The following is a 22,652-nucleotide window of genomic DNA, read 5'->3' as shown; positions in this document are numbered from 1 at the left end:
AGCTCTTCGAGCTTTATCTCTTAGAGCATTCATATAATCTCTCTCTCTGTCTGTCTGTCTGTCTGTCTCTCTATATCTATCTATCTATCTGTACATCCATCTGTCTGTCTGTCTGTCTTTCCGTCCATCTATCTATCTATCTATCTATCTATCTATCTATCTGTCTGTCTGTCTGTCTGTCTGTCCGTCCGTCCGTCCGTCCGTCCGTCCGTCCGTCCGTCCGTCTGTCTCTCTATTGGTCTGTCTGTCTGTCGGTCTGCAAATGGAATAATCAGTTAATATTAAAATTAAATAAAACTGTGTAAAATAAAACAATAACAGATAATAACATATATTATGGAATATAATTATCTATGCAACCACTGCGGCAGAAATCAAATGGAGACAATTAAGAACATGAACAACAGAACGTGGAAATATTAGTTTGTTCTGCACTCCTTTTATTAGTTTTGTCCAACTTTCTTTCCAGACGTTTAATTTCCGTCTTTATCACCATGACTGACCTTGCAGGAGGACCGTCAGGGGGCAGACGGATGAGAGAGCAGAAGCGATGAATGGAGGAGGGACGATAGCGTTAAGAAGTCCGATTCTTTTTTTTTTTTTTTGCGAATCGGTTCTTTCGGACAATTAGTTTCAATGATCCGCTTCAAACACTAATTATTCGATTCGTTTGAGTCTTCCCTCATACTGTGTTCGCAATAGTCTGTTTTTTTTTAAAAAAATTTTATGTAATTAAATGTTTCGTTATATTAGCTTGACAAAGCTAAAACCTTTATTGAACGTGTATACGGTTAGTGCTATAGCATATATTGTGAAAAATAAAAAATAAACTATTTCGTATATTTATTTAATTTTTATAGTATTACTCAATTCAATTTGATGGAATTTTTTTATGAAATTGAAATGTGTAAAAATATGTATTAATTTATTTATTGTCTGAGTACAGGTTTAAAATAGTATTTACTTATTCTGGCCCTAAGCAGTTTTTTTTTTTTTTTTTTTAGTTTATGGTTCACACTGATTATTTAAATGTTTTAAAATGTATACATCTGTAAAAAGTATAAAATAATGTATACAGTTAAAAAAATACATTCATACATTTAAACCAAAGGAAATCAAATAAATGCACATAAACCTTTACTCAATTTCAATTTCATAACAAATGTCCATCAAATTGAGTTGAATAAACTTGAACTACATTATGTAAAAAAAGTCTTAGATATTTAAAGTTTTACTAATTTAAATGTTAAAGATCACAAAATTCTAATTGATGGAAATTTGTTATGAAATTGAAATGCATTCATCTAAAATTATTTTGAGTATTATGAACCTAAAAAAATCTTACACTAAAAGGAAGGTCTTTCCATTTTCTGACAAGTTTTCCAGAACAAGCATTATAGTAAGTAAATAGACTAACGTTTAAAGGACTATTCACACAAAAGTGATCTGAAATCATCCAAGAAATGTCAATCATCCAAACAACCAGTTCACTCAAATGAATCAGATTTTCTTATGATTAATGTAAGAATGCGTTTGATTCTCCTCCTTGCATAGTGTGCTAATATGTGTGAACATCTTGGGAAAATACAGAAATACCAGGACATAAGCATCCAGGAATGGAATTACATTTTTTCAGGACAGATGGACAAAAACAAGGACGATCCTGGAAAATCCTGGATGGGTGGCAAGACTAAGGAAAACCCTAGCAACTGCCTTGCAACCACTCAGAACACATTAACAACCAACTAGTAACTATGTACAGTATGCTTCCTAGATGAGCGGAGTCCCAAATGACGCACTATACACTATAATTTTACAATATACAGTATGCACTCAGCCATTTAGTGTATGAATTTTCAAAGTGTAGTATCATCCCAAATGGACGACTTAACGTTGTTTTTTTTACTACACGGAAGCATTAGCCTTTAACAGCGAATGGAAGTGACGTTTCACATGCTTGCAGTATGATGCTGTTTTTTTTTAGCACACCACAACGCTTGAATCTCAAACAACATACACATTCTCACAGAGTGGGGTGACAGTAAAACATTCAACATACATTTGTAAGGTCTTTACTCAGGTTTCACTAGATGCTATATTCTCCATTAATTACAATTGTTTTTTTTATTAATTTTTTTATCAACGCTTCACACTCCAGTCCAGTTGGTGGCAGTAATACACCACATGTTGGCTTGTCAAACGCCATTAAACAACACAAGAAGAAGAAGACCAGCGACATAGCCAGGTAACTCCGCCCCTTCCACTTCGTATAGCAAGCCCCAAGCACTGAGTGGATGAAGTGTCCAACATTCCACACTCAGTTTTGATGGTTAATGAAGTGCATTATCCGGGTACTCAAAGTACACTTCTTTTTATTGCATTTTCAATGTAAACGTACTACTCCCACTATACTACAACAGCTAACAATTTTTGGTTCCCAGATTGTTCTGGGAATGTTAGCTCCTGGTTCACAGAACAGATAATCTAATGTTCCCTGTTGGTTAGCCAGGAACGTTTTCTTTACGTAAATAGAACTTTCCCTTTAGGTTAGGAGAATGTTCCCAGAACATTAAGGGAACGTTATTTGTTTGCTAGGATGCTACTATATTTTATTATTACATTACATAGCCTATGATTGTCATGGTTTTATATGTTTTTGTTCATGTCTTTTATTTGTATAAAGTAGTTCCATGCCATGTTTGTTCCTGTTTCATTGTCATGTGATCTTGTCATGTGTTTCCCATGTTCTTGTGGCTTGTCCTCATTGGTTCATTGTTTCATTAGCTTGTTAGCAGTCTGGTTATCTTGTTTAGAGTTCTGTGTGTTCATTGGTTATCACTGTCATGTGGTCTCCCATGTCCAAGTATTTCGCCCTCATGTTTGCCATTGTCGAGTATTGTGTGTTGTAACGTTGTTTGCTAGTCAAGTCCATGTTTATGATTTGTTTTATGGTCAAGCGAAGTCAATTTCATGTTTATGTTTTGTAGTCACGTTTTTGGTTTTCATGCTTCTAGTAATAAACTGTAGGGTTCTACACTTAATCACCATCATCGTATGCCTGTCATTGCCAGCATCATAACATGTCTAATTCCTCCTAGTCTAGTGATTCGCAAACGCTTTGCGAATCGGCTCATCCGACTCACTCCAAAGAACCGCTTCAAAAGAACGATTCGTTCGCGAATCGGACATCACTAAAGAAAGGGGGTGGAGAGACCGAAGAGAGGCTGGCTGACTTCAGATGGAGGATTAACGGCTTGAGATGAAAGCTGGTACCTATCCTGACAGCATCCATCCAGACACGCACCCCCAACATCACCCTGCGTCTATCCATCCATACCGGTGGAATCAGGCGGATCTACCGGCGTGTTTCATCCTGTGTATCGGTCCACATCCCCCGACCGGACCGGACCGGACCGGTGCCCTTTCAAACCACGAGGTGGGTGCAGCCAAATGTCTCCGTTGTTCTTCTGCATGTTCACTGGACGCGTGTGAGTGGAGCTGATCCACATCTTTTCAGAGAACCAATTTGTTATTTTAAGGGTTTAATTTTAGACGCCTATCATTCATCCACGGCTGTTCGGACGGGAAGAGGAAGAGATTCAAATCGGATTAAGATTAAACGATGAAACCAATAAGAGACTGACCATTTTATGTCTTTGTTTGCAAGCTTGCTCTGTCTGAAGTCACAGATGGATTAGAAAAATATGATCAACACTTGGGATCGAGCAAAACCCGTCTGTTTGGAGTATGTTTACATGCATTGACGGGTATGGTCAGATGTTGGCTATTTGCTTTTGTCTCTCTGATCGTGATTGTTTTGAGACTGATCGAGATCATGGTTGTGTGTTTTAGTGTCCGATTCGCAAAAGTCAGTTCCTTTAAATGATTGTGCGTTGTGAATTAGCTGAATTGTGGCTAATGTAAATAAAAAAGAACGAGTTACTAAAGACACAAATATCATATTTGGTTGTTGTGGTTCTGAAAGGCCTATATAGGATATATTAGGTAAATCTGTGGGTTAAATGGTTTATGTGTTGCGTTTGGTCTATATATGGCTCAGATTGCACATATGTTGTGTTGACTTTGGAGTAGTAAATCTCGCAGACCATGTGATTGTGTCGTACAATACTGGGAGAGCTGGGGCCAATTGGGAACACTGCTGTACTTTGAATTAGTGAGGTGTGGCTGTGGCACAGTCTCTCTCTCTCTCTCTCTCTCTCCCCATCCATCCATCATCTGTCTAGCTGTCAATTCAATTCAGCTTTATTGGCATGACAATCAGAATATAGTATTGCCAAAGCATTTTAAGGTTATGTAACTACAAACTGTTAAAATAAGATAAAACTACATTAATAATACAATAATAAATACAACAAGTAGTAGTAATAAAAAAAGACAATTTAAACATTAACATACCCAAGAATGATTAAGTACAATAAAAAGGTGGTCTGAAGATGATGTACTTGGAACCGTCATATCCTTCCGGAGATGGGAGGCGAGGAGCCTCAAGGGGACTCTACTGGTGGTGGTGGGGTGGTGGAGGTTGCCGTGTCAGCACACTGAAAAAGCAATGTGATTGTGAGCAGACTTATTAAGCAACGGCTTACATGTGATTGGCTGGGAATTACCCAGCTAATGGTGCGATGATGTACAGATGCTAGTCTTCCCGCTAGAACTACGCTGAGCTTTCATTTCTTGGGACAGATGAGAAGAAGGTGTTTCTCATTCTCTATTTGCTTTAGCGCGCTGTGTCTGCATATTCTCTGCTCTCTCAGTGTCCAGGATTTCTTATGTCTTTCTCTCTACTTCTACATCATGATCACTTAATCTGTATTTGGAGAGGATTTTTCTCTCTTTAAATTGTTTCATTGATAAGTAGTTTTTTGTTAATTTTGTGGTTCTAAATAGGGCAGAATAACATTGGGGTTTGTTTTGGAGGTCAAATTGAGTTTTTAACGTTTTATCATGAGTATCATTGAGATTTTTCTCAATGTCTTTAATAATGATTTTAGAGTTGTACCTGGAGTCAATCACGGGTTGAGTTTCATTAACTAGTTTAAGAGCCAGTGCATTTAGAGGATGAGGTGGGATCTCATTGAAATGGAGGGCATTATATTTTACAGAGTGGGATCTGACAGATGGATGTGATGCCAGAATGGAACGGATCTTTACTCTATTTCAAGGTATTGGGGATATAAGCCTAATTCAGTCCTGCAGCCGGAAGTGGAAGTGCCTCTGTGTACCCCCAAAATATTCTTTGCCAATTCCAACTGATTTATTTTTCTGCTGGAGTTTTATGCTCCCAAATTTCAAATAGAATTGCTTTAATGATTGAGTTATAATTTAATCCATGTTTTAATTGGTAATTTAATATGGCCGAATCGAGATTTAATTGCATAAAATGCCCTCCGAACCTTTTCACTCAATGCTTTTACAGTCAGACTGAAACCCCAGATGCTGTGCTGTAGGACCTCTCCTCTGTAGGTGAACTGGGATTTGTTTCCCTGAGATCTGGCCTTCTTCTTGAATACCATGATGACTCCACTCCTCACTGGTTTTGTCCACTCCTGACAGTACTCCTCCAGAAGGGACAAGCTCTGCTGAAGACCCTTTGCTGACATTTGACCTCAGGGTCATGTAGAGCGAGGCCAGGGATACTGCTGCAAAATGATTTATATATATATATATGTGTGTGTGTTAAATAGAGTTAGACTCGAACTGCATCCCTGTCTTAAGCTGCTTACTCACTGCCAGTGACATCATGCGTGACAGCGACTCCATCCCATTCATTTTTAATGAGAGCACAGCGACTTCCGGCGACACGAGCTGTCACGACCGTTGGCGACTAGATGTGGGCGTGTCCAGCGACGTGACAAAGTTGAGACAAGTTCAACTTTATTCAAATGAAGAGCGACTAACGGAAGCGACAGCCAATAGGAGAGAAGACGGGAGAGCTCACGTGATCCTTCTCTCTCTCTCTCTCTCTCTCTCTCTCTCTCTCTCTCTCTCTCAGCTCCTGCAGTAACGGAAAGATGGATGAAAGGCTAATTCTTGCTGTTAGCAATTTTCCAGTGCTCTATGATATGGATATGGTATATCCAGCCACAGCTCTTGCACCAGCCGGTGGTACTCGCCGTGCTGACTCCGAGATTTAATGGTTTTGTGGACCCAGACAGACCGGCGTTTGCGTTTTTCCGCAGATGCAAACAGCACGCCTTGTTTCTCATTCATCTTTGATATAAAGCATTTTATGTACTGATTCCATTTATATTTAGTCTTTTCCCTCCAAAATGTTTGTTTTTAGCAGCAAGAAAAGCGATTCGCTGTCAACAGCAATGGAATGACATCCGTGAATGTCATTTATAAACGTTACTAGGCAACCAGTAGTGGGAACGCCCACTAGCGACTTCACCGCCAGCCACTGGCGACCTGCAGCGACAAAGTCTCTGGCAGTGTGAACGCAGCTTCACTCCACATCCCTGCTGGAAAAATACCGTTCTGTGATTTCTCATTTTGATGCACATTTATTGTTTGCATACAGGGATTGTATAATATATAATGCTAATTTAAAGAAGTTTGTAAAATAAGCCATTGTGCCAATTGAGTCAAATGCTTTTTTTTAAATCTATAAAATATGCAAATATTTTGCTTTGTTTGTCATTGATGCTTTTGTTAGAGTATGACGAGAATAAATGTGGTCAGATGTGCCCTGTTTTTTGTGATTTATTTAGTATATTGTGTTTTGAAATGAATGTGACTCTGCGGCTATTTATTATGCTGCAGAATAACTTCCGTAGGGCACTGCCCACGCAAATGCCACTGTAATTATTGGGGTCAAATTTATCTCCTTTTTTAAATATAGGGGTCAACTGTCCTTCAGACCAGATCTCAGGGAAGATACCGCACCAAAAAAACAGATTGAATATTGTGACTAAAGCTTTGATTATGTTGGGGCTGCTGAGTTTAAGCATTTTGTTGCTAATGTTGTCTTGTCCACATGCTTTCTTTAATTTAAGATCTTTTATATGCTCTATTATTTCTGACATTGTTATAAATGTAACCAATGGATTTTGATCATTTTAATTGTTTAATTGTTACATGCCACACGTAAGTCTCTCTCTCTCTCTCGTGTGTGTGTGTGTGTGTGTGTGTGTGTGTGTGTGTGTGTGTGTGTGTGTGTGTGTGTGTGTGTGTGTGTGTGTGTGTTTGGACCACTGAGCACAGCATGTACATTGAATTGGACTGGATATATTTTTAGCTTTATATTTAGGGACTAGATTGCAGTTTTGTGTAAGCACACCACCATAAAATTTACTAGACAGATGATCTCAATATATCAGGAAGTGCAGAACAAATTGTGTTGTAATAATTTTGATAAAATAAAGTGAGAATCAGATGAAATGGTCCATTTGCATTTAGAACATTCTAGTGAAGTGTAAATGTTGCTATTTGCTAAATGTTGCGTATACCGGTGCTAACGAAATATCGCGATACCAAAAAAATGTAACCGGTACGACATCATCTTGTTCATTTCTGTACCATATTAAAGTATGCAGCCATTAGCAAAACGTACTGTAATGTGAGTTTTGAGAAGCACAATTTATATCTGTAAGATTTTATGCAGGTCTTTTTGTCAATAATATTCTGTAATAATTTTCTAGAGTCACATGGGATAACCTCCTTGTGGTCGCTATAATTTGGTTCTCGGTGGGGCGCGTGGTGTGTTGTTCGTGGATGCCGCAAAGAATAGTGTGAGCCTCCACACGCAACGTCTCAACGGTAATGCGCTCAACAAGCCACTTGATAAGATGCGCGGTTTGGCGGTCTGAGACGTGGAGGCAACTGAGATTCATCTTCTGCCACCCGGATTGAGGCGAGTCACTACGCCACCACGAGGACTTAGAGCACATTGGGAATTGGGGAGAAAATGTGATGAGAAAAAAAAAAAGACATGTTCTTCACTGACACTTTGACTTGGTTAAAGGTGCTGTATGTCATATTTTTACTGTACTAAATCATAAATGACCATAATATGTCACTAGAAACTTAGGAAACATTGAAATTCTGGCTTCTCCGAAAACAATGCTACAGTCAGTATATTCTACTTTGAAGTTTCCATTCTGGCCTGAATTTCTGTTTGTGTTTTGGCCTGTGTGATCCCGCCCACTGCCCACTCACCACTAGTATTTCGACACCACCGGGTTGCCAGATTTGAAGAAGTTTGCAGGCAAACACAGCGCTCTGCAGCCATGGAAGCCAGTAATACATCTAGCCAACACTGACAGAGTTATTAAAAAATCCACATGAGCTGATTTATAATTTAAAAACAATAAAAACATCGCAAACATATATATTAGCTGATACACTTACAGTGTAAGGCTTGCTTGCCATAGTCAGTTTGCTCGTTCCTGTTGCGTGTCCTCAACCTGGCAACCCGCGTGAGCTTCATTTGAGGAGGAGGGGGCGGGGGAGATAACTCTCTCCAATATTTAGAATTTGGACCGCAGTACCCATTTTAAACTCTTGATGTCAATGTTACATATTGTTCCTTTAAATAAACTTGGTCAAATTTAAATGAATATTTTGAACTTTTCTTATAAACACCTTAAACCTTGAACCGCATGAAATAAGATGCCTTCCACGGCAAAGCAACATCATCTTGCATTACTGGTGATAGAATCATGATACTGAGCTGCACACTCACACCTCAACACTTGGTGCACAAAACATGATGCCGGTAACAATGAGGAGATTGTTCATGACCGGGCGATTTTGAGTAGAAAATTAACCTCGGACTTCACAAAACAAGAAGTTACCAAACGTAACAACAAAAGCAGGAATAAAAATAGTGTGAATAATCTTGCAAATAGTATAATCAGGGATTTCAGTCAACTTGTCATATCCCGAGACATTACGTTCATTAATTGCCAGATGCAAGTAATTAATAAGTTCAAATAAGGAGGATTAATCTCCAAATGGAAGCTAGATTTAACAGCATGCTGGGAACTGAAAGTCCTCGGTCACCAATGGAATTGAATTGAGAGGTTGCACAAAAGGTTCATTCTTTTATTATGCTAATGGCTGGCTTTGACAGGCGGAACGGAGCAGAGAAGGCCGATTTAATTAGTGCAAAAGAGGAAACGTGAAATCATTTTCAACCCACAACAAACTTCTCAATGGGACAAACTAAGCAAAGGAAACCGCATTATACTGGGAATAAACCATTTATTTGGCTGTTAGTTAATGGGTGTATAGGTTGAAACAGATCTGACCTAGTTACATGCTGAAACTGAACTGCAGTGTGTCTCTGCCTGGTGCATTTGTGAGTCCCCAAGTAATGAAAAAGTAATACTTTCCAGCACTGAGCCACGTTTTGAGAACATATGCCACATGTTATTGCATTGGTGCATCAGAGAATGGCCAATAGATTGAGAAATGACTTATTACTTTAGACATGCGTTTGCTCTCTTTTCCCACAATGTGAAATGTAAGAAATCTCAGTGGAATCTCTCAAATTCAGTGGCATTTAGACCTGGAGGGCTTACGGTTAATAGGTTCTTTCTTGTCTGGATTTTTACACTTCTACCACTGCTCATGCACAAAAGCCACTATTGTAAAGAGTCATGTATTGTATCCATACTTCCCTTGAAAAAGGCTTTCTAAGTACTGTATCTTTGTTCAGGCTGGTTTGGAAATGAGAACTTGTTCATGTGTGACCTGATTGGATAGATAAAGATTCAATAAATAAATAAATAGAAATAAAATCATAATTATACTTAATAGAATTAACCCTGTAAAGCCTGACATATTAAAGAATTGTCAAACAATTGACTTTTTTTTTTTTTTTACATTAAACTGTTTTTGCACAAACTATTATAATCATAATTCTTTTTATTAATTTTTTTATAATATCTGGTACATTAGGCTTTAAATTTCATTCTCCTCCTGAGGCTCAGCAATTCATATTTCTGTTCGACATTTGTTATTTAAGTTTCTCTTAATCCATACATGCTACAGTGGTAAATATTGGGGTATTATCAGAGGACTCCCTGGGCTTTTCAGACATACCAAATGTTTGAGAGTTTGGCCTTGACAACTTTTCTCCTTGCTCTATAAATGTGGACTGAAATGTATCACAGTTTCAGCACATTCAGCACATGAAATACAATCTGAATAAAATGTTTAAAAAAAATAATAAGCCATTTTTATCATATGTATTTTATGCACCAAACACTATATTGACATTTATTTTAAAAAGGCAAACTTTTTACTTATGGTAAGATAATATCTTGTAATGTAAAATAATGAGATTTTTATGATAGAGCAGGCTACATATGAAAATACACTGATATATTTGTTCACACTTAAAATATAACATATGTATTTTGCTGTGGGCATGAATTGAAGGGAATGGTGATTGAGAGATATAATGCAAAATGTGCCTAGGAGCGACCACGCACTCCCATGATCGAGACGGTGTCCCTCCACCCTTAAACTACTTTATATTTGTACATATCGGAATATTTTGCAATAAACGTAAAATATATTGTTTCTATACTAATAATCAACAACTTAAAATCAAGTTTTATATATTCCCATAGCTTTGGGTCCTTCATGGGATAGAAGTTTGGGCCCTCAGTAAAGATGCTAAGTACACAGTCTTGTACCTTTTGTCTTTAAGTCCAATTTTTAAATACTTTTTTGCCTCTGTGATGTTGTGATTCACCTCAGAGCTGGTTGTTTTGCTTCATGGTTTAAAACTCTTTTATGTATGATTTTATTAAAAATCCATGGAAGAAATTAATGGGAAAAAACCTCAGGAACCCAGATGGCTGAAAAAGTGGGCAAGGTCGCTGTTCCGCTATATTTTCTTATGTCTTGAGACTTGTGACGTTAGCTTCCTTGGGTTATGCCAAGTACGATGATACTATATTTGTTATATACATTGTCGGCCATACTTCTTGTCCTCCATTCTGAATTAGATTGAAAAACTACTTTTTTCAACTCCTCCTAGGCTGTATGTCCAATTTGCATGAAATTTGTAGTATATCATCAAGGGACACAAAAATGTATTTTTTAAAGCTTTACGATAGACCAAAAGGTTCTCAAATACACATCAACTAAATAGATGGCAAGGCTCCTTATAGAATCTGAGGCTGTATCTTGGCAACCATTTGGCGTATTTACATGGAACTTTGTATGAGTTATTGCCCCTGCACCCTGACTGCACTGTATACATTTGGTGACAGAGCCACCAATTGATCAAAAGTTATAATGAAATGTATTTAGTATAAGCAATTCTACTTCTGTTTTCTATACTGCTTTTCGTGAAATCATAATCAGTGATGTCCAATCATACATCCTTCCGTGCCGTAGGTATGCTTGGCCCTAGTAATTGCTGCTTGCAGTTATATTTTCAGAAAGTTATTCAGAAAAACAAGTGGTGAAATTTGGCTTTTATTATTTAAATGCATTCTGCCCATGTTAGGAGATTTTAACGCACGTACACACATTCTGGTCTGATAAGCTTCAGAGTTTCTCGTGCCGCTTTACAGTTTCTTTCCACCATAAAATTTAGATCCTCTTCCGTTGGTTTACATGCTGCAAGTGTTGCTAGTGCAATGCTAGGCTTTGCTTTCAGTAGCACAGATGCCATCCCATGCAATTCTAGTGCCCCCCCAGTGGACTCAATTGTAACTGGGAGGGAAAGTACAGTATTCAGTGGTGCCTGCAGCAGGCAAATGCGCAACGAAAAATCGATTTGCAATATTTGAGTAGTGTTTTGAATAGTCGCCCATCTGGTGAACATCTCTATTCCAAACCCATATGACCTACTTTCTTCAGTGGAACACAATAGAAATATGGAAGAAAGAAAGTCATATGGGTTTGGAACGACATGAGGATGAGTTTACGATTACGGGATTTTCATTTTTGGCTGGGCTATCCCTTTAAGCTCTCAGATATGTGGAAATAATTGTGTAAGTATTATGGGAAAGCCAGACTGATGATGTAACTTCGTGTTGCAGGTCTAACTCTTGCCTGTTTATTTGCTCATCGACTGCTTGCTGATGAATTTGTTGCTGAGCAGGAATTTTGCTGTATTGCGGCTCTGCTTTGCAACGCTCAGCTCTTTCTCACAGTTATTCTTTAACTTTTTACACCTTTCACACACCTTCTTTTTATATCATTCTCACCCCATCTGTTCTGCATGCTCTTTCGTTGTTTATCTTCTCTTCAATTTCCTGTGTGCACTATATCAAGTCGTCCCTTTTTACTGTAATAATAAATAAATAATAACATTTTATTGCTCAGAGGAGATGTAATGATCACATATACGATTGCCCCAAAAAAACAAATATTTTGACACCTTTACGTCAAGTGTCCAATAAAAGGAATCTGACGATTTGGAAGAATTTGATGAGAATTGTTGGAGTTCATGTTGACATCTCTGACTTTTGATTCCAGAATTGCTATCTTGATAAACATTGTTGAGATCTATTCTGAAGAGACACATGTGAGATTAGTGGAGACTTTTTCTTTTGAGAAACATCTGAGAAACGGGAACATGTAACAAAAGGTTTAAAGAGATGTCGTTTGTAATATTTGTTTCCTATGGGAAAGCTCCATGTTTGTTCCGATTCTTTCTATCTTTCTCTTTCTCACGCCTTTCTCTGGCATTGGCTGTAAAGTGTGAACCGCAGGAGTCTTGCTCAAGAACACTTCTGCATTATTGCAATTCATTATTCACGAGTCTTGCAGTCAGCATGAGCTAGTTACCCAGGTGCACGGCTTGTAAAAGAGGGGTAAGTCTTCAGTGGAGGACGATACACTGCCAAAACAAAATGAGAAAAAAAATCTGAATCAGTCAATCTGATTTTTTTTCTTCTGTAAATCAAATATAACATCCTTAAGACAAGATAAATCTACTTGAGAGGCAAAATTGCATAAGATAATAACTCTTGTTTTCAGAGAATATACTGTTTAATGAAGTTTATTTTTCTTACCCCATTTTTCCCCCCAATTTTTTTTTAAGAGTACATCTGACAAAATTGAATGAGGTTTACGCTTGAAACAATGGAGTAAGAAAACTGACTTAATTCAAGATATATTCTCTGAAAACAAGTCTTAAAGGAATAAAAAAAAATAATAATTATTTATGCGTTTAGCAGGTGTTCATCTTTTACTTGCCTTCATGTAGTTCCAAAAAACCACCTTGTCGCTATTTTTCCTTTAGTTACAATGAATGTAGATTACAGCTTTCAAGCTTATCCCATATGTTGTGTTGCGGTCATTTGTAAATATATATTTTATAATTTTTTTTTTTTTTACTGAATCCAATTGCAATTAAATATGGTGTCTGAAAACACACACACACAAACAATTGGACCGTTTTTATTTTTTTATTATTTCACTTTGTTACTCCTGTTGTGTTTCCGGTCAAAAATAACCGGCCATTGGAAATTAATGGATTAGACTACATTATACAGAAATATTACGTGTTCAGGAGCATCACAGTCCTTTAGATGAGCACATATGTGGATGTGAGTTTACACACACAAAGTCCTCGGACATTTGCGCACACACACACACACACACACACACACACACACACACACACACACACACGTTGTGTTTCCATGTTTTATGGGGACTTTCCATAGACATAATGGTTTTTATACTGTACAATCTTTATATTCTATCCCCTAAACCTAACCCTACCCCTAAACCTAACCCTCACAGAAAACTTTCTGCATTTTTACATTTTCAAAAAACATAATTTAGTATGATTTATAAACTGTTTTCCTCATGGGGACCGACAAAATGTCCCCACAAGGTCAAAAATTTCGGGTTTTACTATCCTTATGGGGACATTTGGTCCCCACAAAGTGATAAATACACGCTCACACACACACACACACACACACACACACAAAGTGTGGGTTGAGCGCCCCTTTTGTGCATTGTCTTTCCAAGTCTTTGAGGAATTTTTCAAGATCTGCTCATCATATTACTGTATTTAAAAATATGTTCAAAAAAGGAGTACAAAAAATAATTGGAAAAAATATAATTCGCTTGAATGTTATATTTCTGACAAAATATTTCATTTAATTCTCCTGTTATAAAAGTCAGTTTAGATGTTTTACTGAAAAACAAGACAAAAATACTGATTAAGAAAAGGAACTTGGAGGCAGGACCTCCATAGGGGCATGATTAAAATGGAGGCGACCCCCAGGCCAGACCTCATACAGGGGGACATTCGGAAATAAAGTCACAGCCAAGGGTTAGAGATATATGTTTGCTAACATCACAAGGCCTACAGATCGCTTGAGAAAGATAGAGCAGGACAAACATGATGCACACTGAATGAGACAAAGCCTGAGGAGTGAGCAGATCTCGTGACTGTTGCATGACTGCATCGTTCGCATGATTTCATGCGCACTGGAGTGAAAGTCACCGAGATACACGCCCTGATATGCTAATAAAGCGTGCCCAATAGACAAGCATTGCGCACTACTGCACTGAAAATATATGGATCGATTTATTTGCTGATTATGTACTTACATTAAAATACACACAATACAATGTATTTATTGTGTAACTACATGTTCTGCAAGATTCACATGAAGGTTTAGGAGTAGGGTCAGGGTAAGGTTAACAGTTTAACTACAAATGTAATTCAATTCTGGTACTTTAAATGTCAGTAAAATGCAACAACACGTATGCACATAATAAGTACATTAAATCAAATGCTTAAGTACACGTAGTATAATACAGGGCTCCAGACTAACTTCTTTTACGAAGAGCACTGTAGCCCCTAGCTGAAAATTTCAGGGGCACAGGCAGAAAATTTAGGGGCGCACACCTTAAATTGACCTGCAACGCTATTATTCACATTTTCCCCATTTAAACTATATTACTGATAAATACTTTGGTAGTAAATACAGAAACTACAATGTACTGTATTATTTTAGTTCACAGTCACATGGTGCTTAACAAATGCACATTCAGAAATGTAAACTAAGTATTATTACTTCATTACAGTGCAAAAACCTAAACAAATACATTCAATGTAAACATGAGGTAAGTGATCTTTACTGTCATTACAGCATCAGAATAAATAAACAACTTGTCAGATGGGCTGGTTTGAGTATTTCTGGGATTTTCACACACAACAGTTTCTAGAATTTACTCTGAATGGTGTCAAAAACAAAAACATCCAGTGAGCAGCAGTTCTGTGGATGGAAATGTGTTGTTGATGAGAGAGGTCAACAGAGAATGACCAGACTGGTTCAAAATGACAGAGTCTATGGTAACTCAGATAACCACTCTGTACAATTTTGGTGAGAAGAATATACCGTAATTTCCGGACTATTGAGCGCACCTGAATATAAGCCGCACCCACTGAATTTAAAAAAAATTATTATTTTGAACATAAATAAGCCGCACCTGTCTATAAGCCGCAGGTGCCTACCGGTACATTGAAACAAATGAACTTTACACAGGCTTTAACGAAACACGGCTTGTAACAAAAATAAATAGGCTTTAACGAAACACGGTGTGGCAGCGGGGGCGTGGTCAAGCGCCCGTCCGGGAGAGAAAAGCGGTAAGGGCGCTTACATCAAGTGCTGAAGGGCACTTGACGTTCCAGGTAAGGCTTTTAATGGCCACAGCAATGTTTACAATCAATTTTATAACGTTTCGCAATTCTTGGTCTTCTATGCGCCAACACTAGACTGACGTGTGTCTGTATGTCACTCACTCACTCTCTCTCTCTCTCTCTCTCTGCTGCCTTTTTATGCCGCTCTCCCCACGCTTACTGAAATTAGACACAGGTGTTAGACATAATTTAGCACAGGTGTAAGCGCCCTTACCACTTTTCTCTCCCGGACGGGCGCTTGACCACACCCCCGCTGCCACACACGGCTTGTAACAAAAAATAAAAAATGACCAGTAAACAGTAGCCTAGCAAGAAAGTAATTGGTCACTATCTTCCTCCTCTTGTGCACATGAAACCACTGAAGTCATCTCCTTCGGTGTCGGAGTTGAATAGCCTCAGATTTAGTTGTCTTTTTGCACTGAGTCAATTCCTCACGCTGCTGTTTCCAACGTCTCCTGTGCAGCAGGTCTATTTCCTTTTCCAACAGCCAGATCAATCGCCTTCAACTTGAAAGCTGCATCATATGCGTTTCTCCATGTCTTGAGGGTGACAAAATGACTACCGTAATCAGAATGATGGGAAGTTTGAGCGCGCTCGATTTAATCTAAACAGTAAACAAAAAAAGTTGTTTGACCTTAACCCGTTCGGCAATTTCATTGGTCTAATGAAAGCTTCACGCCGCCAAAAAAACTGAGCACGTCACAGAATGTTTTTTTTTTTTTTTTTTTTATAAAATTTTAAAGTGGGAAAAATCCATATATTAGCCGCGTCATTGTTTAAGCCGCGAGGTTCAAAGCGTGGGAAAAAAGTTGCGGCTTATAGTCCGGAATTTACGGTAATCCCAGAATGCAGAATGCAGTGTTGACGATGCGTTCTTGCGTTCAAAACAGCTTGATGCGACGCTAATCCGATCTTGCGGATTTCAAGAGGTGTTTTTCTAAGTATTAAACGATGTTTAACTTGACATAGCAACCTAAAAATTTATCGGGACCCTCCATAATAGTTAAGGGACCTCCCATAAGGCCAAAACATTTTACTTGGGGGGGTCCCCCGGTGTTTCTTCAAAACTAGAATACTAGAACCATAAAAAAAAAAAAAAGATTGCTGTGTCAACATTGACAATTTTGTGTCCCAGTTTTCATAAATTATACAAATTCGATTTTTTTTTTTATGTCATAAAATTTAAATCACGCTCGAGTGCGCCTCACGCTGTTTTCTTACAGACAGTGACTGAGTGAAATTGAGTAGATTTTCACCTCACAATAATGTGAGATATAATTCTTCTTTGATTTATGATTGTTGGTACACCTACCTTTCTCACATAAAATAATGTTCAATCTTAGAACTAAACCTTAATTAGCTTCATTAAAATGCACATAGTTAATATGCATGTCGTTTTGCAGATATTTCTCCAACATTACATGTTAGCTCACTTTCAAACAGTTGTAAAGTTATTACATGGATGCTTTGTCGAGAAATAGCTTTGGCTATTTATTGTGCTGTGCCCATGATTAGTGCCCTCCCTCAATAACTTTAAAAACATAAGCCATGTTGATAAACAATAGCGATAGGAGAGAAAGAAATGAATTAAGGCATAAAACAATATATTAAAATGAGCAACATCTTATTTATAGCTCTAGATACACTATGCATCTCAGCCTGTAGATTTTTGGAAGTGATTCTTGGCGAGTTGTATTTGCGTCTGACGTAATTATTCGGTTTAAATGCGGTAAACAGTCCCCTGCTTTTGTGGCTACCAGCATTATTTCTCTAACCATGACACCATCATCTCTCCCCTCATTAATGTTATTAATACATTAGAGTTGATGAGTGCCAATGCAGTGACATGATCAGAGATGTAGTAATGAACAACTGTAGTGTTGAGCAGAGACATCATAGCGAGTTACAGCAGAGAACTGAGCTGAGAAAGAACATGAGGCAACAGTTAAAATATTTCAAGCGTTGGGCACATACAGTTGAAGTCAGAAGTTTACATACACCGTAGCCAAATACATTTAAACTCATAGAAATCATTCCCTATCTTAGGTCAGTTAGGATCACAACTTTATTTAAGAAAGAGAAATGTCAGAATAATAGTAGAGAGAATGATTTATTTAAGCTTTTATTTCTTTCATCACATTCCTAGTTGGTCAGAAGTTTACATACACTTTGATAGTATTTGGTAGCATTGCCTTTATATTGTTTAACTTGGGTCAAACGATTTGGGCAGCCTTACCCAAGCTCCTCAATAGAAGTTGCTGGAATTTTGGTCCATTCCTCCAGACAGAACTGCTGTAACTGAGTCAGGTTTGTAGACCTCCTTGCTCGCACACGCTTTTGCAGTTCTGCCCACAAATTTTCTATCAGATTGAGGTCAGGGCTTTGTGATGGCCACTCCGATATTTTGACTTTTTTGTCCTTAATCCATTTTGCTACAACTTTGGAGGTATGCTTGGGGTCATTGTCCATTTGAAAGACCCATTTGCAACTGAGCTTTAATGTCTTGAGATGTTGCTTCAATATATCCACATCATTTTACTTCCTCATGATGCCATCTATTTTGTGAAGTGCGTCAGTCCCTCCTGCAGCAAAGCACCCCCACAACATGATGCTGCCCCCCCCCCCCCCCCCCAATGCTTCACGGTTGGGGTGGTGTTCTTCATCTTGCAAGCCTCATCCTATTGCCTCCAAACATACTGATGGTCATTATGGCCAAATAGTTTCATTTTTGTTTCATTAGACCAGAGGAGATTTCTCCAAAAAGTAAGATCTTTGTCCCCATGTGCTCTTGCAAACTGTAGTCTGGCTAATTTATGGCTGTTTTGGAGCAGTGGCTTCTTCCTTGCTGAGCAGCCTTTCAGGTTATGTCGATATAGGACTCGTTTTACTGTGGATATAGATACCTATCTACCTGTTTCCTCCAGGAGTCCACTGAGTTTGAAGGTAGGCCTTAAAATACATCCACAGGTACACCTCCAATTGATTACAATTAGCACCAGAATCTAATTGCTTAAAGGCTTGACATCATTTTCTGGAATTTTCTAAGCTGTTTAAAGTCACAGTTAACTTAATGTATGTAAACTTCTGACCCAATGGACTTGTGATATAGTCAATTAAAAGTGAAACAATCTGTCTGTAAACAATTGTTGGAAATATACTTGTTTCATGCACAAAGTATGTAGATTTTCTAAACAACTTGCCAAATCTATATTTTGCTAAAATGAAATCTGTGGAGTGGTTAAAATGAGTTTTAAAGAAATAAGTGTATCTAAACTTCTGACCTCAACTGTATATGTATTAATAATTTTTCACATGATTTAATTGTACATTTATTTCAGACTCAAATGCAGTGTTCCGTTCAAATAGGATGTGGGATATTACTACTTGATATCTCCGATTATCAACCATTAATGCATACCATTGCCAGATGCTTGGAAGATGCAGTATAAGTAAACAAAACTGTAACGCTCCAATTAGCTTAGCAGGTGTTTGACTGTCACCTGAGACATCTCCTAGAAACCCAATTCATAAACAGTTCCATAATTTACCATGTTTTGAACACCTGCTACTCTGCTAACGTTTGTTAAACACAGTTTAATATCATGTAATGTAGGAACTTTGACTCATTTATCAATAATATTTAATACAAGTGAATGTTTGTCACTTCTTGGGTGCCGATATGATTGTGTGACGTCATGCACCAGCTTCTCAGCGATATCGGAGTTTGAAATTTCCGCACAACTTTCCAAGTTGGAATTGCGACTTCAAGTGGCGTTCCATTGCAATTATCCCAGTAGGAAGCTGGAAAATCTGACATTCCGAGTTGATCGGAACGTAGCATAATTATGATTATGATTTCATCTTCAGCAGATCAATTCTCATTGGTCCCGATGGTTGTGAGGGCCCGCCTTCGCCATCTCGCAAACAATCCGCACAAGAGAGATGTGACATCCAATCACATGCTGCTATTTCTGCCTTCTGGAGCTTTTAGGACACAAGCCACACCCAGGTGAGTAACACTCAAGGCAACATGCTACTCAGGTGATAAGGTTTCTATTGCATACAGCATACCTGCCAACATCAGATTGTGAAAAATAAGGAGATTTTGTATAAAATAAAATATCCACTTTTGTAGCTTAATGTGTGGACTTTTCAAACGGTCCCTTACCACACCCTTCACAGGATTAGCACATTTCAACACAATGTGTGGATTATTCAGACGACCCCTTACTCACCATATGAACGATTTCTGACTTATATCAATGTTAAAATAACTGGAACAATTTCGCCGTGGTGCTATCTGACCAGCTTATGGGACAAATCCAATATGGGATGCATCATTTCATATTTAAATACAGGTCGATCATGTATTTTACGGGAGAGGTGGCAACCAACCCTACCTGGAGGTCACACAATCTCATGAACAAATGTGTGGATTCAGAAAATTGTGAGTTTATCGGGAGCCATTGTAAATCGGGAGTACATCTGGAGGAGGGGTGGAAAAACGGGAGAAACCTGGTAAAATCGGGAGTGTCTGAGCACTGGTATGGCATACAGATGTGACATTAAACAAACATATGTATCTAGTTATAACAGAGCATATTTTTCATTGCAAACATCCAAGCTTTTATTTTTGAAAAGATCCCCAGTTTTCATTCCCTCGGGAACTTTGTCTGCTGTGTCTTTGTTTCTGAATTCGAATGAAGGTTAGTTCACCCAAAAAGGAAAGTTCTGTCAGCATTTAGTCCCTCTAATGTAGTTCAAAATGCCCTTTCTTCGGTGGAACACAAAAGAAAATGTTTTGAGGAATGTTGATGCTGACAATTTGAAATAATTTGAACAAGATGGTGAAATATACGGTACAACTTGGCTCGCATGAAATGGTAAACTTTTTATTCCCATTGAGACTAACCAATAAATTGATACAATACAGGCATCAAATTTTAGGCCTCCTATTCAACTCTTCTTTAGGATAGGAAATGTCTGTGAACTAATCTTTGGCACCAGTAAACAGTTTGCTGGAAAGCTCATTTGCGTGTTAATAATAAGTGCTGAATTTACGCAATATTTGCGGTATTGTTTGTGAATAACTGGTAATACGTGATGTTTTCTTCCGTGGTTCACTAAAGTTATTTTACTATTAAAATCATGGTTATTTAAGGTTTGTGTAAGGGGTTAAACTTTGGAAAAATAATTATAACATTGCCTGTTGGTCCGTTTATTTTTCTCAATGGGATTAAATGTCGCACTTTTTTGCGCAAGCCAACTCGATTTTTTTTAAGAATTTCACCATCTCGTACTATTATTACGACTAGTCATGATTAGGGCTGAAAAGATTAGTCGACGTTATCGACAATGTCAACAATAAAAATTGTCAACAAAAATGTTCATTTTCAAATAGTCGTTTGATCGCATTTAATGTAAAACGTGATCACATTAAACTCTAATGATTACGCGGGAGAGCGTCACTGCAGCTCAGGCCTGACTGAGGGGAGGAAGAATTACACAGATCAGTCCAGATGCACTCAGAACTTTCCAAACAGCTTCAGGTGATGTAGAGCGCAAAATATGCAAAAATAAAAAATAAGTAAAATAGAAGCACTCTTGTTGTGGAATAAGTGGAGTTAATAAGCTGAATATTCGGTTAAGAGCTAATGATCAATAGTTGCAATAATCGCCCGAATAGTCGAATAATCTTTCTAATAGTCGTTAGATTAATCGCTTATCATAATAATCGTTAGTTGCAGCCCTAGTCATGATACCGGGGTGGATAATGCTCTTTTCCATGCTATTAAAGCATACAGCGTCTGAAGGCTGACAAGGTCCAAAAATGACAAAAAGCACAATAAAAGTTCATACGATGTTCTGTACGGTATTCCAAATCTGAATTTTCATTTTTACAGGAATGATTCAAGAAAACGTCTGTTGCTATGAAGTCATCGTGCATTTAGGTCAACTTCAGAGTGCAGTGGTTCAACATCTCATTGCATGACTGTTCATGGCCAGTGCAGTCAACCAGCAATGTGATGCACTCAAGCAAGACTAATAAATCCTAATGCAGACAGGCCTCGAACAGATTAACATCTAGAGTCAGTGCTGTATGAGGGAGCCTTTCAGAAGTGTGTCTCAAACATATTGAACCTGTGAACAAGCTCAAGGGAAGTTTACAGTTACAGTAATGGTTCCTTCATTGAATTTAGAGGAAGTAGAACTAAGACATCAAGTGGTCTTCCTTAGCAGCATGCATGGTGCTTATTATAGGCATCTGCTTTTGTGCCTGAGATGTTCCGTAGCTCAAGGCGATGGGGGTTGGGTCAGACAGGGAAGGGAGGGTGTAGAGTTACAGTAGGTAGCATTAATAGACGGTTTGGTGTGGCACACAGCTAAAAGCAGGTTTCTGGTGTGGTTCCACATGATTTGGACCAGACGGTCATAAACAGGGTGGTGATCATAAAGCTGTATGCTTAGAAACTTTGAGAATCACTGAGCTAAGAGCCCTGATTATGGAATTATAACATTAGGATACTTTTTGTCGTGAGTATTATTAAGTGCTAAATGCTTTGAGTGATGGCAGTAATTCACTGCAGTTAGTGGACCAGCTGCTAAAGCTACAATGTAGAGTGCTATCCCTAGGATTAACCCTTGTGCGAACTTCTGAAAATTTTTTCTTTTTCTCTATCATTTTGGATCTGTTAATGCCAATGACAATGTGTGTAATTTGGGGGGAATTTTTAGATTTCAACCTCAGTTCCTAAAATGCATCTATAATACACTGTGTACACAAAATAGTTACACTCAGGAACTTCAGGACAAAAATGTTCCCATTGAAACTGCAGTATTTTATTCCAGTGCCATTAAAGCATAAAATCATGAATTTTATGATATTATGTTTTCATTCCTATGGAGCAAATACATGCTTTTCCTCTATTTTCTGTTTGCTGTATTATAGAGCAATGCAGGCCAATTGAATAAGTGATGCAGCTAAAATTGTGTG

General features: G+C 38.0%; 1 protein-coding gene across 1 annotated transcript in view; it reads left to right on the top strand.

Annotated features, from left to right (window-relative positions):
- Positions 1–3,281: 3,281 nt before the first annotated feature.
- The window catches only part of LOC127659974 (FERM and PDZ domain-containing protein 4-like), a 69,109-nt gene continuing 49,738 nt past the window's right edge, over positions 3,282–22,652 (top strand). The window contains exons 1-2 of the mRNA XM_052149992.1: positions 3,282–3,436; positions 19,526–19,667. The gene's annotated coding sequence lies outside the window, so the exon portion shown is untranslated. The remainder of the gene's footprint in view (positions 3,437–19,525; positions 19,668–22,652) is intronic.

Source organism: Xyrauchen texanus, chromosome 19 (assembly GCF_025860055.1).
Source record: "Xyrauchen texanus isolate HMW12.3.18 chromosome 19, RBS_HiC_50CHRs, whole genome shotgun sequence".
NCBI classification, from domain to species: Eukaryota; Metazoa; Chordata; class Actinopteri; order Cypriniformes; family Catostomidae; genus Xyrauchen; species Xyrauchen texanus.
This window is presented reverse-complemented; position numbering and strand designations above follow the sequence as displayed.